At 41.8% G+C, this 20,525-nt stretch overlaps 1 protein-coding gene across 3 annotated transcripts in view; it reads left to right on the top strand.

Moving 5' to 3' along the window:
* KCNIP1 (potassium voltage-gated channel interacting protein 1) overlaps positions 1–20,525 on the top strand; it is a 286,094-nt gene that overhangs the window by 176,134 nt on the left and 89,435 nt on the right. Inside the window, exon 1 of one of the 3 annotated variants that reach the window (XM_050905061.1) lies at positions 6,711–6,732. The exons of the other annotated variants lie outside the window; for them this stretch is intronic. The gene's annotated coding sequence lies outside the window, so the exon portion shown is untranslated. Of the gene's footprint in view, positions 1–6,710; positions 6,733–20,525 lie in introns of those variants that run through there. 3 annotated transcript variants of the gene reach the window in all.

Below are 20,525 nucleotides of genomic sequence, written 5' to 3'. Positions count from 1 at the left end.
TTGCACACGAGGAGCCTCAGGGCTCTGTCTGGACACTCAGCTGGTGGTGGAGGCTGGTGGCTGGCATGGGAGCCTGTCCTCAGGGGACAGACCAGGCAATGCACATTTGGGTGTTTCACTCTCAGGCAATGATGTCTGTGTGCAGATCTGAGGTGCAGTCTTTGCGCATGGGCCTGTTTCAAGAGTAGTTCTGCAGTCGTAGAGAAGAGCTTGCACAGCCGTCTGCAGCATGAAAGACCTATGCAGAAGGAAAACCTCAGTCAAGACCTACAGGAACCAGAAACCAGAAGACCACTTAGGAGAGAGTTGACTAGAAATGCAAAAAGGCTGAAAGGGCATTTGAGGAGGTGTGAAGGGAAATGAAACGTGGCAGGAACTGGAAGTACCATGAGGTTCTGGGGATTGTGAGGGAAAGTGGCTAAATGATGCTGAAGGAGAAAATGAAGTGAGCTTGAGTTAAGCCGAGAAGGTTAATTCAAAAGTACAGATGTGATGTTTTGACTGGAAATGGGATATTCTGGCACAGTAGCTGGAACTAGTGCTGTGATATAAATCTCTGCTGCAAAGAAAACCCTTCTAAATAGAGAAGGTCACACCAAAGAAGTACCAACCTCTCTCTTCTCTACTGGAATCAATTTGCAGTATTTGCAGAATGGACTTGCTGGCCAAAGGGGGAAAATAATAAATGGCCTATTTTAAGTGTTTAAAAAGCTTGTAATGGTTGCAGCTTTAGAGTTCTGCTAATTTATGAGAAAGGATGAGAGGCAGGTTCAGTGGCAGTTGGTGACAGCTCTTTGCTTCGAACCTTTCCTGTTAAGCAATGCAGCAAAATTATACAGAAGCAGAAACAGCGTGTATGATTTAGAACTGTATGTTACCACATCATTCTTACGGCTTTTTTTTTTTGTTTACATTGAAAACTGAAAGTGTGCTTTCTGCTTTGGGATTATTTGTTCTCCCGACTATATCAAGTTTAATTGCTTCTTTGAACCATGAGAGAGTGCAGTATTTCAGAGCTAACATTCTTTGTAAATCCTGTCACTCATTTCACTCACTATACTTAGGCTTAGTATATTACAAATGAAGCTAGGTAGCAACTCCATTTTGAAAAACCTTATGCCACTAACACCTTTTAAAAGTGAAGAGCTATGTTTTCAGACAAAGGCGCTGTCTTTCAAGGTGGGTTATTTTTGGGCTGTCTGACTTGAAATACTTCAGACAGCAGTGAGGGTACCTACCCCAAGATGCTTGTTGCTGTGAAAGCTGCACTGCAATGAAGGGTTGTGTTAGCAACAAGGCTTGGTTCCTGCAATTCAGGGAGTAGCTGTACGGGTAGCAAAGCTCTGAGTGTGAATCCTTAAGACATTGCTCTTTATCTTGGGCTCAGTGCTGCCGTGATCACAGCCAGTTTAGACAGCAGGCAAAACTTCTGGCTTCGGCTGCAAAAAGTCTAGATGCACAACTGGGACTGGGGAGAAGGAAAGCCTGCATAACTCACAAGAGAAAAAGGGGTTTCCTGGCTTTAGGTGTTCCTAGAGCTGTGAGGGTGAGGGGGGAGTGGAGGAGGTAGATTGAGGATTTAAATGGCTAAGATCTAGCCAGTAGTTAAAATAAGAAGCTAAACTGGAGGCAATATCAAAGTAAGAATCTAGAAGAAGGAATCCTCAGGTAGGAAGACCTGCTAGAGAAGAGTCTGGTCTGGGAGCCAGAAGGCATCACTGTGCAGAGATCGTGGGGAAAACCCACCATGTGAGAGAACAGAAGGGAAAGCAGGGGACCTGCTGGGGTGGGCATGGGGAAACCTGTGTCACTGTCGTGGTTTAACCCCAGTCAGCAACTCAGCACCACGCAGCCGCTTCCCCCTTCCCCCTCCCAGTGGGGTGAGGAGGAGGAAAGAGGGGAAAAAAAAGTAAAACTCGTGGGTTGAGATAAGAACAGTTTAATAACTAAAGTAAAATATAATACTAACAATAGTAATAATGAAATATAATAATAAAAATAGTAATGAAAAGGAATGTAACAAAAAAGGAGGGGGGGAAGGAGAAAAACCACCAGTGATGCACAGTGCAATTGCTCACCACCCGCTGACCGATGCCCAGTTAGTTCCCGAGCCGCGATCCGTGCTGCCCGGCCAACTCCCCCCAGTTTATATACTGGGCATGACATTCCATGGTATGGAATACCCCTTTGGCTAGTTCGGGTCAGCTGCCCCGGCTCTGCTCCCTCCCAGCTCCTTGCACACCTGCTTGCTGGCAGAGCATGGGAAACTGAAAAGTCCTTGGCTTAAGATAAGCGCTACTTAGCAACAGCTAAAACATCAGAGTGTTATCAAGATCATTCTCACACTAAATCCAAAACACGGCACTGTACCAGCTACTAAAAAGAAAGTTAACTCTGTCCCAGCCGAAACCAGGACAGTCACCCAGCAGTGAAAGGCTCCATAGGTATGAGACAGGAGAATGAAGACTAATGTGCCCTCAGAAGAGTGTTTGATTTCTGAACCTTGCTAATGAGAGCCTGTAGCATTTGTGTGAACATGTGCTGTGTGACGCAATGCAGAAGTTGCATAAATTGTAAAACCAGGCTCTCAGAAAGTAAGAAAATATTACAATTAAATTCACTAGCAGAGCTTTAATTTAGTGCCCTGAGCAAATACTTCATAAGCAAACCCATCCTTTCTTCCCCATGCAGTCCTGTTTCTTTTATTGCACAGCAAGATGTTGCCTCCTTAATTTTCGAGGACTTTTTACAGAGAAAACAATGTGTTTTAACCCTACCCACGATCAAAAGCATACTTTTTTTTTGTCTTGAGACTTTTTTTCAGTGTCTGGTTTTTTATGACATCCTGATGCAGGCACATATCCTTAAAAATCCCAGCTGCGAGCAATTAAAAGCACAATCTGATAAGGGAGAGCATCAGATGAATTGAAGGATGCAGGGCACACATGTAATATGGCTTTCTTCTAAGATACTATTGATTGTTGGAGATTACTGGTAAAGAATACAATGCTGCAGCTAAAGGTGTCTGATTTGTATCCAATACAAATCACAGGAATTACAAATTAGTCCATTTAATACGTGTTTGACAGTCTAAAGCTGAGTTTGCGCTTCATTTCCAACTTCACTGCTAGATCATTAAGATTACACTAGCATCTTTCAATGGTGAAAAGCTTAATTAAAGTAAAATATTTCCTCAAATGTAAGTTGCATGCAAATATGAAAATCAATTAATGAATTTTGTTTGTGTCTTTAGGAGGACGTTGTGTATAACATAATTAATTGCTCCCATGAAAGTCTTGAAGTTTTTCTTCAAATATCATTTTGAACAAATTACTAACAAAAATTGTGCATATCTTTTGAGCTCGCATATCATTTGCAATGATTCGACTGATGTAATACATAAGCCAGTATAGGTCCTGTGCAGAAACTGCTGAAGTAGTTTGTCAGCTTTTATATATTACAGATATACATTTTAGACATTCAGATAAGATTTAGCTGAGTTTTAAACTGACCTTAAGATGTCATAAAATGGGCACTTAACACTCAAGTTAGTTCCCAACTTCTGATGTGATTTAATCAGGCTTGATTACAAATGTAGGTTGGGATAAGAACCTTTCATTTCCACTGATGCTTTCAGTTCTTCTAGATTAGACCTTCCAGGGGGCCTTCCTAAAGGTACTATTTGATTTAATGCTTTTTCCAACTAATTTGCTATTTAATTGTGGGGTAATAAAATGTATGTCACCTTTGAAATTTTCTAAGTAAAATTTTCCAGTGCATATTACAAAAATTGTAGATAAATGTCCTGTACCAGAGGCAGTATTTGTTGTGAGGGCTGGTTGTTTGACACTACTCTTATGATAATTTTCAGTAGCTTTTTGACCTTTTATGAAATTTCTCGGTCAATTGTTTCTCTTGGTCTCAACTCTCCTTTAGGGAAAAAAAAAATAGCCAGACCAATTCTACCTTTCTCTATACAAAGTCAAAGAAAACATGTTGATGCTTTGCCATAAATAACCTTTCACAACTGTCTTGGTGCTACGAAGCCATTGACTAGGGAATAGCTGAGGTTCCCAAAATTACATGTGTCTTTCAGAGTCAAAAAACCCCCCTTGCATTTGAGAGAGAGAGAGATATGTATGTATTTATATAAAGTTGGAGAAATTGTTTCTACCTTATCAAAAGATACTTGTGTTCCTAAGATATTTATACAGCTTAAACACGTAGCTAGAGAGATTCTAAAAGATTTTTTAGAAGCCCGTAAAGAGACTAAGGTAATTTCTTTTCTAACTAAATGCCTCAGTTTCTTAGGATAGTCTCAAACAATTCTAAATATATTACAAGATATGACCTGTAATTCATAGAATTAAGGTATGTTTTTAAAAATATCAGCAAAGCCTAAACCGAGTCCTTTATTAATGTGGCATTAAACAGAGTGACTGTGAAAATATGCTTCAGGAGTTTCTGTCCTTCCGGAGCATGCATGGCAAACTGATAACACTGAAATTGCAGTGAGAAAACTGCACTTCATAGACCTTCATGATACCTCGGTCCTTAGAGAACAGTGAAGAAAATAAATGAACCTCATTGATCTGGTGTTATTGCACGTCTGCCAGTGCTGCTCTGCTCACCACTCCCACCTCAATGCCTCCCCGTCCTCACTCAAATGCTGACCGTTTCAGTGGAGCCAGGTTTGCCCTGCACTGTCCCAAGCCTGAAGTGAAACCTGAATATTAGTTGCAGAGTCCCAATAGTTTTACAAATCTAGATAGTACTAGGCAAATAGTTTTTGACTAGAAAATTGAATAGATGGCTTCTGAAAACATTAAAGCATTTCACGATGACTTTTAAAGAACAATTTGGAAATTACATTTCTCCTAAATACTTAAAGCACTATTTTTTAAAAAATTCAAACAAAAAAAACCCCAAACCACTTCTTTTTGACTCAAGCCAAGGGTTTTAGATTAATCCCTAGCTAACTCAGAAGTTTTGCATTTCAGCTGTTAAAATGCAAAATCTGTTCCCTGCTTAGTCCTGATAGTCTCTGCCCGGTTAGTTTACCCATGCCTCTCATAGCTTTGCTCTCTCAGAGGCAAAGGGACTTCTGGCGTTTTCAAGGTCCTATAAATTTGGTGTAAATGTACCGTATTCCCTCATACAGAAGTGGTGGGACAGGGCTGGGTGGAGGACATGGCCTGTCCCAGTGTCCCACAGTGTTAAGTTCTGTCTGAGCATTTCAGTTTTCCCACACACATAACTAGATCTCTTTTTCCTGTGAGCCAAGATCAAATCACTGAGGAACGGGCATTTAACAGTGAACTTGTTTGTGTCATGAGCAAAGACGTACAGCTACTGACCACGCAGACATTCATCTTGCTGCTGCCAGCTCGTGTGAGCAAGCAGAGCAAAGAGGGCGCATGCTGGAAGACCACATGGTGTGTTTCCAGACAGGAACATTTCTGTTTACTGAAACACTGCTTGTCATAAAAATAGTTTGAAGTGCCATTCTCCACCTTTGCTGCAGTTTTTGCCATCGCACCTACCTTTCATGTCTTTTCTGGAGCCTGTTTAGGGTAGCAGCAGACACTGCCTTGACCTTTCCAGTGTTCTGCAGTGTGACAGGCATTTCCTGCTCTGCCCAATTTACAGTCCTGGCAACGTTTGTGTAAGAAAGATGAGTCAACTAATCAAAAGCAGAATTTTTAAAATGTTAAGGTCCAGCCTGCTGTCTGGGCTGAGGTGGTACATTCCAATTGCCGATTCATGAGAAAGACTTGAACAACACCAGAAGGCATGCCTGATGTCTCCTGATTGGGAAGAACCTGGAAAGGCAAATGCTTGTCTACAGGGATTATTTGGGTTTTTTTGAGAGAGAGTCCTGTGACAGGAGATAAAGCCTAACAGCAGTATCCAAATGGGTGTCAGCAGCATCAGGAAAGCATTTGTTTCCTTTTCATTGCCGTGGTGAAACTGGGCCAGTAGTATGAACCACTATCTGTTACTGGAAATACACTGTTGTTCTGAATATATATGTAAGGAGATTGTTGCTCCTCCTCTTCTCTTTGCTGTTCTTAAATACACCAACCGTGAGAAAAAGGAAACACAATACTCTCTCTTAATCAAAAATTGTTGAATTTCTCTGATTGCGGTGGGTTGGCCTTGGCCAGCTGCCAGATGCCCACCCAGCCACTCTCCCCCTCCCCCTCCTGCTGTTACAGAATTGTTTCTCACATATTTTTCCTCATTCCTCACTCCCAGGCAGCCTTTTGCCCTTCTTAAATACGCTTTCCCAGAGGTGCCACCAGCGTCGCTGAGGGGCTCAGCTGTGCCCGGTGGTGGGGCCACTGCAGAACCAGCTGGAACCAGCCGGAACCGGCTGAGTCCAGTCCAGGGCAGTGCCAGCCTCTCCCTCACAGAGCTCACCCTGCAGCCCCACTGCCAGCACCTGGGCACAGACACCCAAGGCACTGACAGACATTTTAGTTTCCGTGTGTCCTACTTCATTCAGAAAGGATTTCTGCTTTATGTCCTGGGAAGAATTCAGTCTTTTGGTGGCTGAAACGGGAAGGGTGGGAGAGGGAAATCAAACGGCCCTGCACAAGGAGGAGCTGCGACCACCCTCGCCCAGGACCGCCCTGGGGACAGACAGGTTGGAGGGGTCCTGGAGAACAGGATGTCCCCGCCTGGAAGAAACTTGTGAAAATACAGTGAAGAAAAGCTTTGATCTAGAAGGTAAGTTGAAGGAGTTTTCAGTTGTTTCTAGGTAGCAATGGCTTTCCTTATTTTAAAGATAACATAAAGGCTTTTGTATGTCAGTGCTCATCATAAACATCACATAAAATAATGTGAAACTCATGATATAATGCTGGAAAGAAAATTCAGTTTCAGTTATTCCAAATGAATTCCCAAAACTCCTGACAAAAAAGTTTGCCACCAGTTTCCTCAAAAGCAAGGTACTTTTCAAAACATGTCTTAGTTTTTAACCAAAGGAGTTTTGCTTGAAAAATGTATAATGGGATATCCATTGTATTGTAATAATTTCTAAATGAGCAATCTATGATTCCACGTGAACAAAATCCCCAAACCACATTTGTGTCTTTGACTTGAGAAAGGATGTGAGGATTGAGAACTTCTGAGGTGATGGATTCAGCTTGTAGGGAAAAGCCTAACACCATCTTATAAAACAAGTAAATGTGAGGTTTAACAAGCTACCTGGCTTTCTCTCATTATCGAGTTCTAAAGGAAAATACTTGCTCTTCTAACACCATAAACTAACAGAAAATTATGCCATTCAAGATTTTTGCTTTTTAAAAATATGGTACAGACAATATAATTCAATTCAGTTGCTCTTTATCTCTGAAGATTAGTCCTAATTTGGGGAAGTACATAGCACCAGCATAGACCTGTAAATTCCAAGGGACCCACTCAATTAAAACATGTATTTTACTGTTTTCTCAGTGAAAGCCTGGCTTTCATCCAGATACATTAGGCTTAAATTTTCTTTGATAGTGTGAATAAAACATCTGTTGTTTTTAATGATGATTTGCTGCAAGTTCTGGTGCCTGTCATCCCTTCTAACAGTAAATTACTTATTACTCCAAGAATTAATTCAAACAAAGAAGTGATTCTTACAATAAAATTGATTCTAGCTACTCATCTTGCCATGATCTGTAATACATGCAGCATTGGTGACAAAATCTGATCCTAAGTGAAGAAAAAAAGTCTAAAAACTTGGATTTTAGACTTGATGTTTGTTTAGTCATGCATAAAATTTGTGTAGCATACACATAAAACCTGGGATTATGAAAGCAGACAAGGAAATTCACCCATGTCAATTCCATGCATTTTAATGAGTTGGTAACTAAACCCTAACGTGCATTGGCTTGGCAGGCTTTAATATCTGTGTGTAGAGTACTGAGAGGATTTCGTAGTCACTGCTATAAGGACCATAAATTAACACTTGTTGGAAGTTTGCTCCTTAGCTGGATTTAATGCAAGATTTCAGCCATTTGGCTGAATTCCTTTTTTAGGTTTGTGAGGTTTATTTTTCTTTGGTGCTACAGCAAGTACTTTGAAAAATGCAGTACTGCTTGTAAGACCAGTGGGGTAATGTATTAGTTACACGCCGCTGTTATCGTTGCCTTTTAGTTGGGGATGGGGAGCCTCATCCTTAAATTTGAAGGAGAAGTGGTCAATGTTGGACATGCTCCAACACCCAATCTGGGAACTGTACAGTACTGCATACTCTCCCCTCCTGCTCTGGTTTCCACACCCAGGGAGTTTGGTAGCAGTTTCATGGTATGACCCAGTGATATTCTTTGGACATTTCAGAAACAGAAGAAATTACTATTTGTAAATTGCTGTGGGTTTTTTTTTTTTTAGATATGAGTATCTAAGAAATTGTCTTCATAAATTAGTATTGCCCGGTACCCAAAGAAAAAAAGCACTTTTAGGCAACCTAACGCAAGTATTTGTAACACAGAGAACACACAGATGCCTCTTTTTGGATCCAAGTTTTCTAACAGCCTAATTTGTAAATGAGCTTTCTGTGTATTCACACACTCCTCGTAATTTGGCTCGCAGACGTAAGGAAATGCAGTCATCGAGCTGTGAACAGTTTCCCACACTTTCATGCTTCATTTCCAGGGAAAGAATCATGTCTGAGTGACTTAAGGGGAAAGAGCTGCTGAGGCATATAAATACATCTATAATAAACACTGCTGCATAGAAGCGGGCCTGTGTCTTTGTGGAGTTTTGCTGTGAGCACTAGGGGTTTCTGCAGAAAGCAAATCTAAGTGGGACATATAAAGGTCTGCAGATAGAGCAGAGCCTCCTGTGTGGAGTGAAGGTTACATGTGAGGTATGGTAAGTGTGCATGCTTCCCTAATGGGATTAAAAATAACAAATGCTAATCTGACTTTCCATCTAGGGGATTTGCAAATGCCATACAAAAATGTCCGTATCTGAAAATGTGCGATTCATTGGATAGGTAGATTCAGCTGTTGTTTAATGATTGCAGCTTTGGATATCTGTGGATCTATTAATATAATAATACATTGATGTGTCATTATCTGCTGTCATAATCCATTAACACTATGATATCTTCTCCTCTGTGCTCTCTGTATGTCTGAGATTACTTTGTTTCAGGGCTGTACTGTGATAGAGAGGAAAGCATTGCACTGGGGTTGAAAGGAGTTGATGAATTCAGCTGTGGAATTGGTGTTTAATTTTTTCTATTGAAATATTTATGCAGCACAATGGTCAAGCTCATTCATAAATTTGACACCTTTAAATAACTAGTTTTAGCCAAAAATAAGCTACTGAAGTGACATATACGCAACACATTTCATTTGAGCTCATTTTAGAAGTTAAGGTAGTTTACAGAATAGTTAAGAGTTGAGTCTAGGCAGGTGCTAAGGAAACCACGAGCTAGATTTGTGGAGCCTGAGGACGAAACTCCTCTCCCAAGAGGCTGGAGCACTGGTCTGGTTTAGGGGTGAAATTCCTTCCTTATGAAGTGAGATTTGAGTGTGTGTTGCCCTTTCCCAGGACAATGTATCTCACCCCAAGAGGTACTCTGGTGCAGATCTCTTCCAGCATCTTTAGTTGGGGTTCATCATGTAATAGAGATGGCTTTAATATTCACAAAGCCAGAGAGCAACCCTGGTGTTTGTTGGCAAGAGCACTCCAAGGATAACTTGGGTTTAGAAACCTGAGGCACAGGAAAGCAGTATAAACTTGGTTTTGCGTGTTCTTGATGAACATCAGGATTTCTGGTCCCCAGACTTTGAAGCTGAATTCCAGGAAAGGCTTCATGGCAGTGAATGCCCATCGGAGGGAAGTGCCAAATTCCCTGTGTTACAGGATCAGTCCTTTTTGCCTTTCCCACCACCCTCCTGCTGCCTACGCAGAGTGTAGCCATTCAAAAGCCCCTTGGAGGAGCCTGTCTCCCCATGCAATGGAGAGGCTGGCCCATGCTTAGGTTGGGAGTTCCTCTAAGCACCAGCTTACTAAAAATTTAAGCAGTGCTTAAGTGCTTAATCCTGTTCCTTGCCGTCACTAAGCTGATATTTTAAAACGCTTTGCGTTGGGATTTTGCTGCCATTTGAGCTATTTTGGATGAAAGCCTGTGATTACAGGATGATAATGTTTTGACACAGTGATAAAAGCCAGGAAATTCACCATTAGCAGTGGTGTTTCTCTCTCTCTTGCCTTTACTGCATGACAGCTTTAGTGTAGGCAGTAATTGAGTAGAAATGACGATAGCAATTAACTTATAACCTTCTGCTTCGGTACACATTTTAGAATTCATTCAAGGAAGAATGTCCATTAAGAAAGTAAATATTTGTATGCGAGTGATCTGTGATAAAAATTCATACAGCTTGGAAAATCTGCTGTGAATATCAACATCAGTAGAAGTATGACTAGGATTTTCAATTTCCCTTGCAGGTTTTGCCATAAAAAATATCATGAATCACTTCTCTTTTCTTTCCTAGTTTCATGCCTTCCCTGTTACAGTAATTAGTCAGAAAACTGAAGTTTAGATAATGTTCTTTACACAATTGCTATCAATTGGTTAAATAGGCCATTTTAGCATTGATTTTTTCACCAAGAAGCCATTAATTTTTTTGTCCATGGTTCATTACTGTTTGTGATTAGCTAGGTGGGAAAAGAAATGGAAAATGCTGATTTATGTTTCATGAATGACAGCTTCCTATTTCTGGTTGCTCCATATCTGTGGCTTAAAGCCTGGTTTATTAATTAATAAGTAGAATTTCTCTGCATCTTTGATCATTGATACTATCACACAGAATACTGAATATTTAAAAGTAGTTTCCAGTTAATCTCTAGCACATGTGCTGTATCACAAGTCAAAGCATCACCTTACAAGAACTATGCTCAGTGATTAAATATATAAGATGCTCACTTTTCAAATTGGATTAATGTACTGCTGGTGAAAGTGATAGGTTTAACACTGATTTGAATTGATCAGGTATCAGGATAGACCATGAAATGTCTCCTAAAATAGCTGCTGAAGAAACTCAAAAAATTATTTTTAAAAATTATCCATGTTAATAGCTAGGCCTGAAAAGGAATAACCTGGTTTTCTGAAGTCCTGAACCTTTCAGAGGTTTTATGGATTTCAGTACCTCTGAAAGTGAAGTTATTTCATTAAAACAACTAATTTTGACCTACAATTGGGGGGGGGGGGGGGGAACTCAAACAAAAAAAACCAACCCCAATGTTCAACACCAGACAGCACCAGCTCCTTCTAGTTTGTTGGTTGTTTCTGAGGGCCTGCTTAATATGAAAACTGCTCACGTAGACATTGGTTTCACATGCCTGTCAGCATCAGCACTTTCTACCAGTTCATGCATAGCAGGTGAATTTTAAGAGGAATCTGTGTTTGTGATAACAGACAGCAATTGTTACCTCCATAAAGCTTTCCTTTTCTGTACTTACGTGTGCTGCAGAAAGCTTTTAATTCAAAGGATCCTATTTTGCCCTTTGATATGGCACGAGCCCTGCTAAACCGAAAAGATGCTGCGTGTGCGCATTGGGAGAGTCTGGGGTCTGGCAGGCTGGTGCTCGGTGGCTGAGAGGGGGTGGGAAGAGAGGGGCAGAGCCGCTCTGCGTGCCACCCCTGCGCAGGGAGACAGGGCCTCTGCCCGCTGGCAGAACCAAGTGACTGGCAGTGGCTGGGTGATGAAGTGGGCTGTTAGGGACACCTGCACGGAGGGCTTGCTCTCTGGCTGCCCCAGCTCTGCACCCCCAAGCTCAGGCTCTGATCACCTCCAGCTTCAGCTGCTGCAAGCAGAGCCTTGTTGAGGTGAAGGCTCGTTTGCCAGTCAGCAAACCTCCCATAACTCAGCCCACCTGTTTGTAGTTTATTTGCAGCTGTTTCCATTAAACCTGTGATATATATTCCAGGTTAATAAATGCCTGTGTTGCAGTGTGTCTCAATGTGAGTGTATTCTGGGAGTATAGGTATTCCTCTGCTAAATGCTAGAGTTATGTTTACTAATATAATGTTAGTCTTATTATTTGTTATGCAACATTTCTGCTTGGAAAAAAATATGTTTGTGTGAAACATGGCCCCTTGTTAGGAGTGGTTCTTGCTGCTAGGTGAGTACCTGAGCTGAGTACTAACACACGGAAGACTGGCTACTAGGCAAGAAAAGAAAATGCTCAAAGGGATAAGTGCAATGTCTATCCACCCTGGCACCCTTGAATGGCTTGGAGGAACACTCAGGTGCAGTAGAGCTGTTTCAGGTATGTTTGTCTTATTTGTTCTCAAGTAAGACCATTTATTTAGTAGTCTATTTCTCCAGATATCTTCAAGCTAAAGATTTTCATGTGTGAGTTTCAAAACCCTTTTTTTTTTTAAGTATATTGAGTGCTTCTGAAACCTCTGTTGTATATTGCTTTTTCTTTACTAGGTTATTTAGTTGTAAATAGACTTGCCAATTGTTTTAGTCTAGCAAAAATTTTGGGTTACATGCCAGGAAGCTTGTGTTGCTGCACAGGTGGATCAGGCTTGCAGAGAGCAGGAGTGCTCTGAAGCTGAACTAAATGCATTGCTTAGTTTTGATTCCCTGCTAGACTTCAGTCTGGCACAAAATCCTGGGGGACTGTGGATGTTACTTCAGAATGAAGATTGATTGTCTAAGACTGTGGAGTTGTTTTAGACTTGCGTGTTTTAAATACTGAGTTCTTGATTCAAACTATTCTCAGTTCTCAAGGGAACCAAGAGGGCTTTGAACAACCAGCTTGTAAATGTATTGATAATAAGAAATCTGTGTTTCCATTGTTTTGTTTTAGTGGAGGCAGATGCACCGTGTCAAGGACTCAGGTGTAGTTTATGAGCTGGTGCCCTGGGAGCTTACAGGGAAGAGGAGTGTGGCATGGTCGCACGGGGAGCTTGGCAGAGGCTTTGGAAGCAACAAATTCTAGGAGAGGGTGAGATTTCCTGCTGTATTTCACTATCTTATGGGGTTTTTTTCCAATATATGGTAATGCAGATTGAAAGGGGGCAGTCGGGTTCAAGAAGTTAGACCTGGTTCAAGGCTTCTTGTTACTGTGGATGAAACTGAATTTTGTCAGTGTGAGACTACTGTGTTTAGTAAATTGAATTCTGTGGGGCCAGTGTGAGTTTGGAGGAAGGAGCCCTGTGGGTTCAGGGTGATGGAAGAGCTGGGCCGTGGGGCACTATTGGTAAGGTACATTCAGGCTTGTTTTTCCCTCTACTTGTGACTTCCACGTACCCACATTTGTCCATGTAGCCTTTTACTTCCAGTCAGTTTTCCAAGAAACGTCCTCTTCTCCTTCCCCTGCAAAATCCAGCAGCCGAAGAAATAAAGGTGTTATTTGCACTTTAACAAAAGCAAACACTTCTATAACACAAATGCCGATGGGCATCTAGTCCAGATGTGCTCTTTCCACCTCTCTTTTCCCCAAAACAACCCTGTCAGTGGCTGAGGAGGAAGAGGATGAGCTGAGGCCAAGAACAGATGTAGGGAGGCGAGGGGCAGAACTGGCAGAAGCACCATGGAGCAAATCGCCTCTGCCTGTACCTCCCATTCTTCTGCAGAGAATGGACAGGCAGGGAGCAGGAATGGGCTGTCCAGTCGGGGCAAACAGGGCTCCTGGGCCAGCACTGAGTGTCCTGCCCAGCCCAGGGCCGCAAGGACAGAGCAAGGATGGCTGATTCAGCCCTGAGGGCAGCTGTTGGCATAGCAGGAAGCTGCAGGAGGCAGGATGCCTTCATCCTCCCAGAATTCCCTTTTTTTCCCCCTGCTAGCAGGGGCTGCTGCTCTATCTACAGCTCTGGTGACTGTCTCATCCCATAACTGCCTTTACTTCTGAATGCTCCTCCTTGAGAGGTTGTCACAACTTCACTATTACGGGTCCCTCATACCTGTGAAAAGGACCAGATCTCCCATTTGTGTGTGAATTGTGTAATGATACCCAAAGCAGACATTTCAACACCTGCAAATTTTCCTCTGCTTGGACCAGTATTTTCCCTTGTTCAGAGCTACCTTGTTCATCAGCAACACTTGGCCACTGGTGAAGTGACATGTGGCAGCTCTTCCACAGTTGGTTTAGGACACAAAATTAAAAAATCTGTATCTTACAGAGAACTGCTGTGGGAATGTGAACGGCCAGAAAGTAATTATACACTTGGAATGCCACCAGGATACCAGCTGACTGTGGAAAAAATTAGCCTCTTTGAGAGTGAGAAGTTTAGAGATACCCAAGTTTTCTGCTAGGCTAGAAGAGAAATTCTTATTTTTCTGCTCAGTTAAGGGGGTGAATTGACTTTCCAAGGGATTAGACAAGCGCCACAGCTGGTGCAACACAGGGGGCAGGAGTGTGAGGACAGTGGGTGAGATGGGAATAAAGAGGACTGTCCTTTCTGGCAGTGTTTGGTAGTGTCCCGCTCAAATACTGACTGGAATTGAATGGCTTCAAAGCAAGATTTAATCAAATCCACAGTGTGAGATGTAGGAGTGTCTGCACTTGCAAGGAAAAGCCTTTTTGGCTTTCTATAGCACTGGCATAGAGAGAAGTGGATGTATTGCCTACCTCTGAGTCTACATCAGCACCTCATTTGTCAAAGAGCGAGAGAGAAAGTGAGTAATGAAAGTTTATGGAGTATATTTTCCTCTCAATGTGCTATTAGCATTAATGGGAAATGCACTCAGAGCGAAGAGAATATGCCTCCTTGTGTGCTTAATGATCGAGCTCCCAGGTCACTGCTAAATCTCATGCACTTTATGTGCTCCTCTACGCAATGTTTCTACACTGTAATTTAAAAAGGGCTAAATTATATCATTGACCTTACGTTAATTGCTGTCAATGAAGCAATATCATAGCCAAGAGCAGACTGCATCAAAATGACCTGAGATCGATCTTTCACTTTCTAAAAACAGAGCTACAGAGTATTCCTCGTGTTATTAAAAATATCGTCACTCAGGATGCAGTATTTGGAAAGCAGATAATATTTGGTCAGGAGATCAGAGAAACTAGCTCTGACACCTGTTTTCTTCTGAAGGCATAATGCTTGGTCACTGCTGTGGAGTTTTAGCAGGAGCAGAATACAAACTCTTCTGGAATTGTCTTTTCCATACCAAATGAGGCTTTTCTCCTTTGGCACTTTCTGTAAATGAAATGAGGAAAGCAGAAGTTTGGGGGGGGAGGGGGTGCAGGGCAGGGCATGGAAATTATATGGTGGTGCGTACATAGTTCTTTTTCTTTTTTTTTAAATTTGGGAAAGCTATAGACCATAAATATGTTAGTCCTCTCTGGATCTCACTGGAGAATCATGGTGTATAAAACTAAAGCACAGGTTTGTTACTGGGAATGAACGCAGAAAGGAGATCCTTCCCATTTAACTTTCAATGTGAGCCCTGTTAATTCACATTTAGGGTGATAACATCATTGCCATATAACACTAAGATTTGGTGAATTCAGAAGGAATTTTGGGAGATTGCTAAAAACAACTCAGGAAAGCTGGTGCAAAAGCTAAGAGGGTCTTGTTCACTTGCAGAGATGTGACAAAACTGTTGGGAGCCCGTGCATGGATGCAGGGCTGTAGCTTGCAGGTGATCTGTTGCTCAAGGACCTGGTTGTGCTTACTGCAATGCATAAGATGGGGGTGATGGAAATCAACTCAAAATTGTGATTCTCAGCTTGAAGGGCAAAAGACTTCCAGGCAGGAGGAGAGCTTGCAAGCAGGGGAGCTGGTTAGGTGCTCTCTAGAGAAGGGTGTCAGGCCCTGCTGCCAATGTTGGAGGACACCAGAGTTGTTTCGATTTCATTACATTAGTTGAGGTAGTGCCCTATTCCAGTGTTTGTGGGGGAAGATAAGGGAGACCGCTGGTGTGGTGGCATGTAGTGGCAAGGTGGTGGGAGGTGACTGGTGCCTACAGGGCAGTGCGTGTCATGTTAGAAGGCACCTTGTCCTGTTCAAACTCCACTGAGTAACCTTTGAGGAAGGTGAAATGTGGTGCAGGTCTGTGAGGATTTCCAAGCTTTGTGCTGTTCCCTAAGGTGCTCTTTTCTGGGGCTGCACGTACAAGCAGAGAGTGTGTTGCTGTACACAGGATAGTTTGCTCTTCTGCTACAGGGGCACAAAGCCAAACCTCCCCATTAAAAAGGGAGCCGCAACATTTCCATCCTTCTCAGGCAGTGTGCAAGGACCTCAGCCTGTGTTCCCAGCCCTCATGAATACTGAATGGCTTTGCTATTATAATGCAGTGCACCCAAAATGAATTAGTAATGATTAACAATAAACATTGAGATGAATGTAGTTGAGGTTTGTTTCTTCTAAAAGTGATAATTGCTTTTTATGCAAGCACTGGCCCTTTTTCTCCCTCTGAGCACAGAGGAAGGACCTTGCTGTTGTAGCTCCCGGAAGGCCAGGGCTGCCGTAGCACAGGGGCTGCTTGGTGGGAGAGCTGTTGGAGCCTGGCACTTGAGCACTGTGAGTACAGGCAGGTGTGTCAGCATGTCTATGCCAGGTGGCATGGGGCTCGTGGGCCCAAGTGATAATAAAACTCATCTGTGATGTAGAATAGACTCCTCTTGGTTATGCACATCCTGTGGTCTTGATCAGCTATTAGAGACTCCTTTAATCATAGGCAGGATCTGGAGAGCCTTTCCAAATACCCAGAATATGAATCCTTGAATACCCCTGATGCAGCATGCCGTGGAGCAGGAGGCTGGTGCTGAGCCAGATGAACAGGAGGATTTTCACCAAGTGACTTTATAGGAGCTGCTATAAGTCTTCCCTGAAGCACAGAAGGAAGAGTTTGTTCTTCTGTACCACCACCAACAGCTCCCATGGCTCTGCCATCTGGAAAGAGAAGGCAGGCATTTAAGAAAAAAGTGTGTGTGTGTATAAGCAAATTAACATTTGTTAAACCACTGCTGAATCGTGACAATTGAAAAGTTAATGAAATTTAAAACAGTATGGGAAATTTAGTTCTATTTCACTTACACCAACTGTTAAAATGCTGTGTGTCTAAATGTATGTCTGTGTTTATCCTTCCTTCCTCTGCTTTGTTTCTCTTGCTTCAAGTTTTTCTAAAAGATCGTTATTTTCAAATAATTAAACCTCAGCATTTGCATCCAAAGTTTAAGTAAATTTCGCACTTTGCAGTGTATGTATCTATCAGAATTACTGGCTAAGACAAGCTCCAGCTATTGCCATTCATACTCTCATAAATCTCTCCCTTATATTTCCTGGATACCTTGATTTATTTTAGTTGCTATGAGATAAGCTACAGGAAAACAAGCTTGTAAATGGAAAAAGGTCTGGCCTAACCTTACTGTGATTTGCATATCCTAATCTAATCAAAGCTTTTGATAAATTTCTGAGATGCTCAGGTATGATAGACCTCTCCACCCTAAACTCTTAAATCATCTTTGTACAAACTCTGTTCTAAAATAAGCCTCATACCTTATTGTGTGGATTCAGAGCAAGAAAGGTTCCTCAGTACTACTGACAGACCCTCCTTCAGTGTTTGGCCCTGGTCAAAGAATGGAGACTATCACTCTGTCACTAGAAAAATCGGGACTAAATCAGAGGTGCATGTTCACAAATCTCTGTGACGTTGCAGATATGTTAAAATATGCTGTGTTTGCAGTAGGAGCAACATAATGCTGTAGAACAGATGTGCTTTGAATAAACTAGATGACTTGGAACATCATTTGAAACTTTATTGTGAGATTCCACGTCTAGTCTAAAAACTTAATTATTCTATTGATACCATAAATTCGGTCACAAAAGAATAACCCTCTAAGACTTAGTCTGAAGTTTTAGAAGGCAGGCATTCTTTATTACAGTGCTGGATGCACGGGGGATCACTGCACCTAACGTGCATGCCGCATACAAAAATTATAGAGTTTATATCCAGTTATCTAATTAGCAACAATTAGTAAAAACATGCCTAAGTTTATACTTATTGGCTAGTGATAAACATTTCACTTGTTACTGGTCAGTCATATTTAAACTAACTCCGCTTGCAATGCAGATTAGCACGCATGCTCCTTACGGGTGTGGGGGGGTGAGTTTCTTTGGTCTTGAATTGAGTCGGTGGTCATGCTTCCCCCTGCCGCTTTTACCTTTCCCCTAGTTATGAAGGACTTCTCTGGGTTTTGGCTCATTTTGTAATTTAGTCAGCAGAGCTGGGGGTACAAGACCAATATTGAGGAACATCTTGCCATTTTATCACATATTGTTACTTGCTGAAGCCTACATAGTTTCTAAGTACAAGGACATCCTTCCTCTTATCTACTGAATAGGACAATGCATGTCTTATTTGGTAGCCTAGTATTTGGCAGACAACACTTAATTACTAAATAGAGTTTAGTTATGGTATCACTATAAACTCCTGGGCATTTGGGCTTTTATTAGAAAAAAGATAACTCTGAATATCCAGAAGGTTGCTAATTAGAGTCATTTTTAGCTACCTTGCCTCTACTGAATGAAATGTTAATAAGCTAGTTCCTGTGAATCTGTCATATATAAAATTGCCTAATTGCTTGCATTGTATGCTACAGAGATCGTGTTTTCAACCTAGAAATGGACCTTGATTGCAATTTTTCTCCTGCTGAAAATACTATGAACGGTGCTTACAGTAGCTGATGGGGCAGTGGAGGAGCTCCCCTCTGGGAGGGGACCTGGAGGGGAGCAATCATCATCGCCCTTGGGGACTGAGCTGGAGAAATCACCTAGAAAAGCTGCAGGTGGCCCATCCCCACTTTCCCTGCTTGCCACCGTTGGCATGTCACCCATGACGAGGAAAACAGGTATCCTCGATGGAGAGAAAGGCTCATTGGAAAGAGCAGACGGTTATGGCGAGCCTTATGAAAGGAGCTGCTGAACGGGACTGACCCTGGCTTGGCCAAAGCTGTGATGAGTTTGGAGCGTGTCCTGGTGGAACTGTTAGGGAAAGGGTGCATTTGGGTTGTAGGGACCATGTTGGTTGGTTCTCATAGCAGTGAGCACAGTTAATGCTGGGCTGCAGTACAGCCTGTGCTAGCACTTACTCCAAGGCAGAGCCCTAGTGCAGAGCAGCCCTTGGAGGGCAAATCCAGTCCATGCTTTCAAAGCATTTAAATCTGCATTGTTGTAGTTGCTTCTTACAGGGAGTGTGGAATGAGGCTTCGTTGTTTTGAATTTGCTTTTAAGTAGGTCTCCATTCAACAGATTAAAAGAAGAATTCCTGAGCAAACATTAGCATACAGACCGAGGCTAGTCATCCAGGCATTTGCCAGCAAAAGTGCTCAGGATTTATTCCCCCCCCCCCCCCTTTCAAAATTTGTGTGTGTTCGTTTTGTTGCTTGTTTCATTAAGATTTTGTTCTAGAGTCATATTTTACGTGTTTTAATAGAGAAACTAGCAATTTTATTCACTCAGCAAGGTGCTTTAGTTATTAGAGCCCCTGGCAAGTTTAAACAAAATGCATAGATAGATGAAAGTATTTGCCACTTCTTGTCTTCAAAGTGCTTTACAATCATTAACTGATTATTCATGGTTTATTCTGTGAATATCCAGATGGATCTCAGAGTTGTTTGTATTAAATTAAAAGATCATGCAAATTGAAAGGAACTACATGATTTTACTCATAAGGAAATTAATGATTTCTTAATTAACTGTTTAATTAAAACAAAGAATCTAGATGTTGCAGAGAACAGCTGATTGGAAAAACTCTCCTTAATGCATTGTCTTTGCAAAAAAATGGGTTGTGCCAGGGATAGGAAGCAGAGCTGCAAAAGCCACTCTATAAATCAGCGGACTACTCTGAGCAACAATACTGAAGGTCTGTTTGTTTATTCTGTTCACAAAAAATATGGCAGGGATATAAAGGCAGGGGAGCAAAGCGGTATGAACTGAGTTATAAACTTCGGTGCATGGTCATCCCTTGCAAAAGTAAACAATACTTTGTTTAGGAAAAAAAAGTGAGGTAAAAATAGATTTATTTTCTTAATCCCCCAGAATCCATTGCTTTTGTAAAATTAGCTAGGTGTTCTGTAAGAGTGAGGAATTTGAGTAGAATAAGAGAAAGTCCTTGCTCTGTTTCTGTCTCTGCTTAAAGTCTTTCATTGTCCCTCTTCTCTAGAATATCCAAGCCTTGTCTTTATTACATTTCCTAACAGATAGAGTTGTAATATGCTTTATGGTCTCTGCCTTACAGCGGGTCATTTAACTTTTTTAAATCACAGCTGAAATGGTAATACAGTTGATAGATGCATTTCCAGAAAGAAAAGAGAGTCTTAACTAACGATGGCCAAACTGAGCTGATTAATTTAGATTAAAATAGCAGTGAAGATGGAATGATTTGGATTTTTACTGGGTTTTCCAGCTTAAATGGCTGCTGCCTGGATCAGGGAAATCCCTCTGGCATTCCACTTTCCTCCCTGTACATTGCACTGAAACCGTTAAAAGCAAATTGTACATATTTTGTGCAGCCCAACAGTCTGGAGGTTCAGAAGATAAGAAGTGTTTCTCAGCATGA

The sequence above is a fragment of the Gymnogyps californianus genome, chromosome 14 (assembly GCF_018139145.2).
Source record: "Gymnogyps californianus isolate 813 chromosome 14, ASM1813914v2, whole genome shotgun sequence".
In the NCBI taxonomy this organism is placed as follows: domain Eukaryota; kingdom Metazoa; phylum Chordata; class Aves; order Accipitriformes; family Cathartidae; genus Gymnogyps; species Gymnogyps californianus.
The sequence above is the reverse complement of the archived record's forward strand: the minus strand, read 5'-3'. Positions and strand labels throughout refer to the sequence as shown.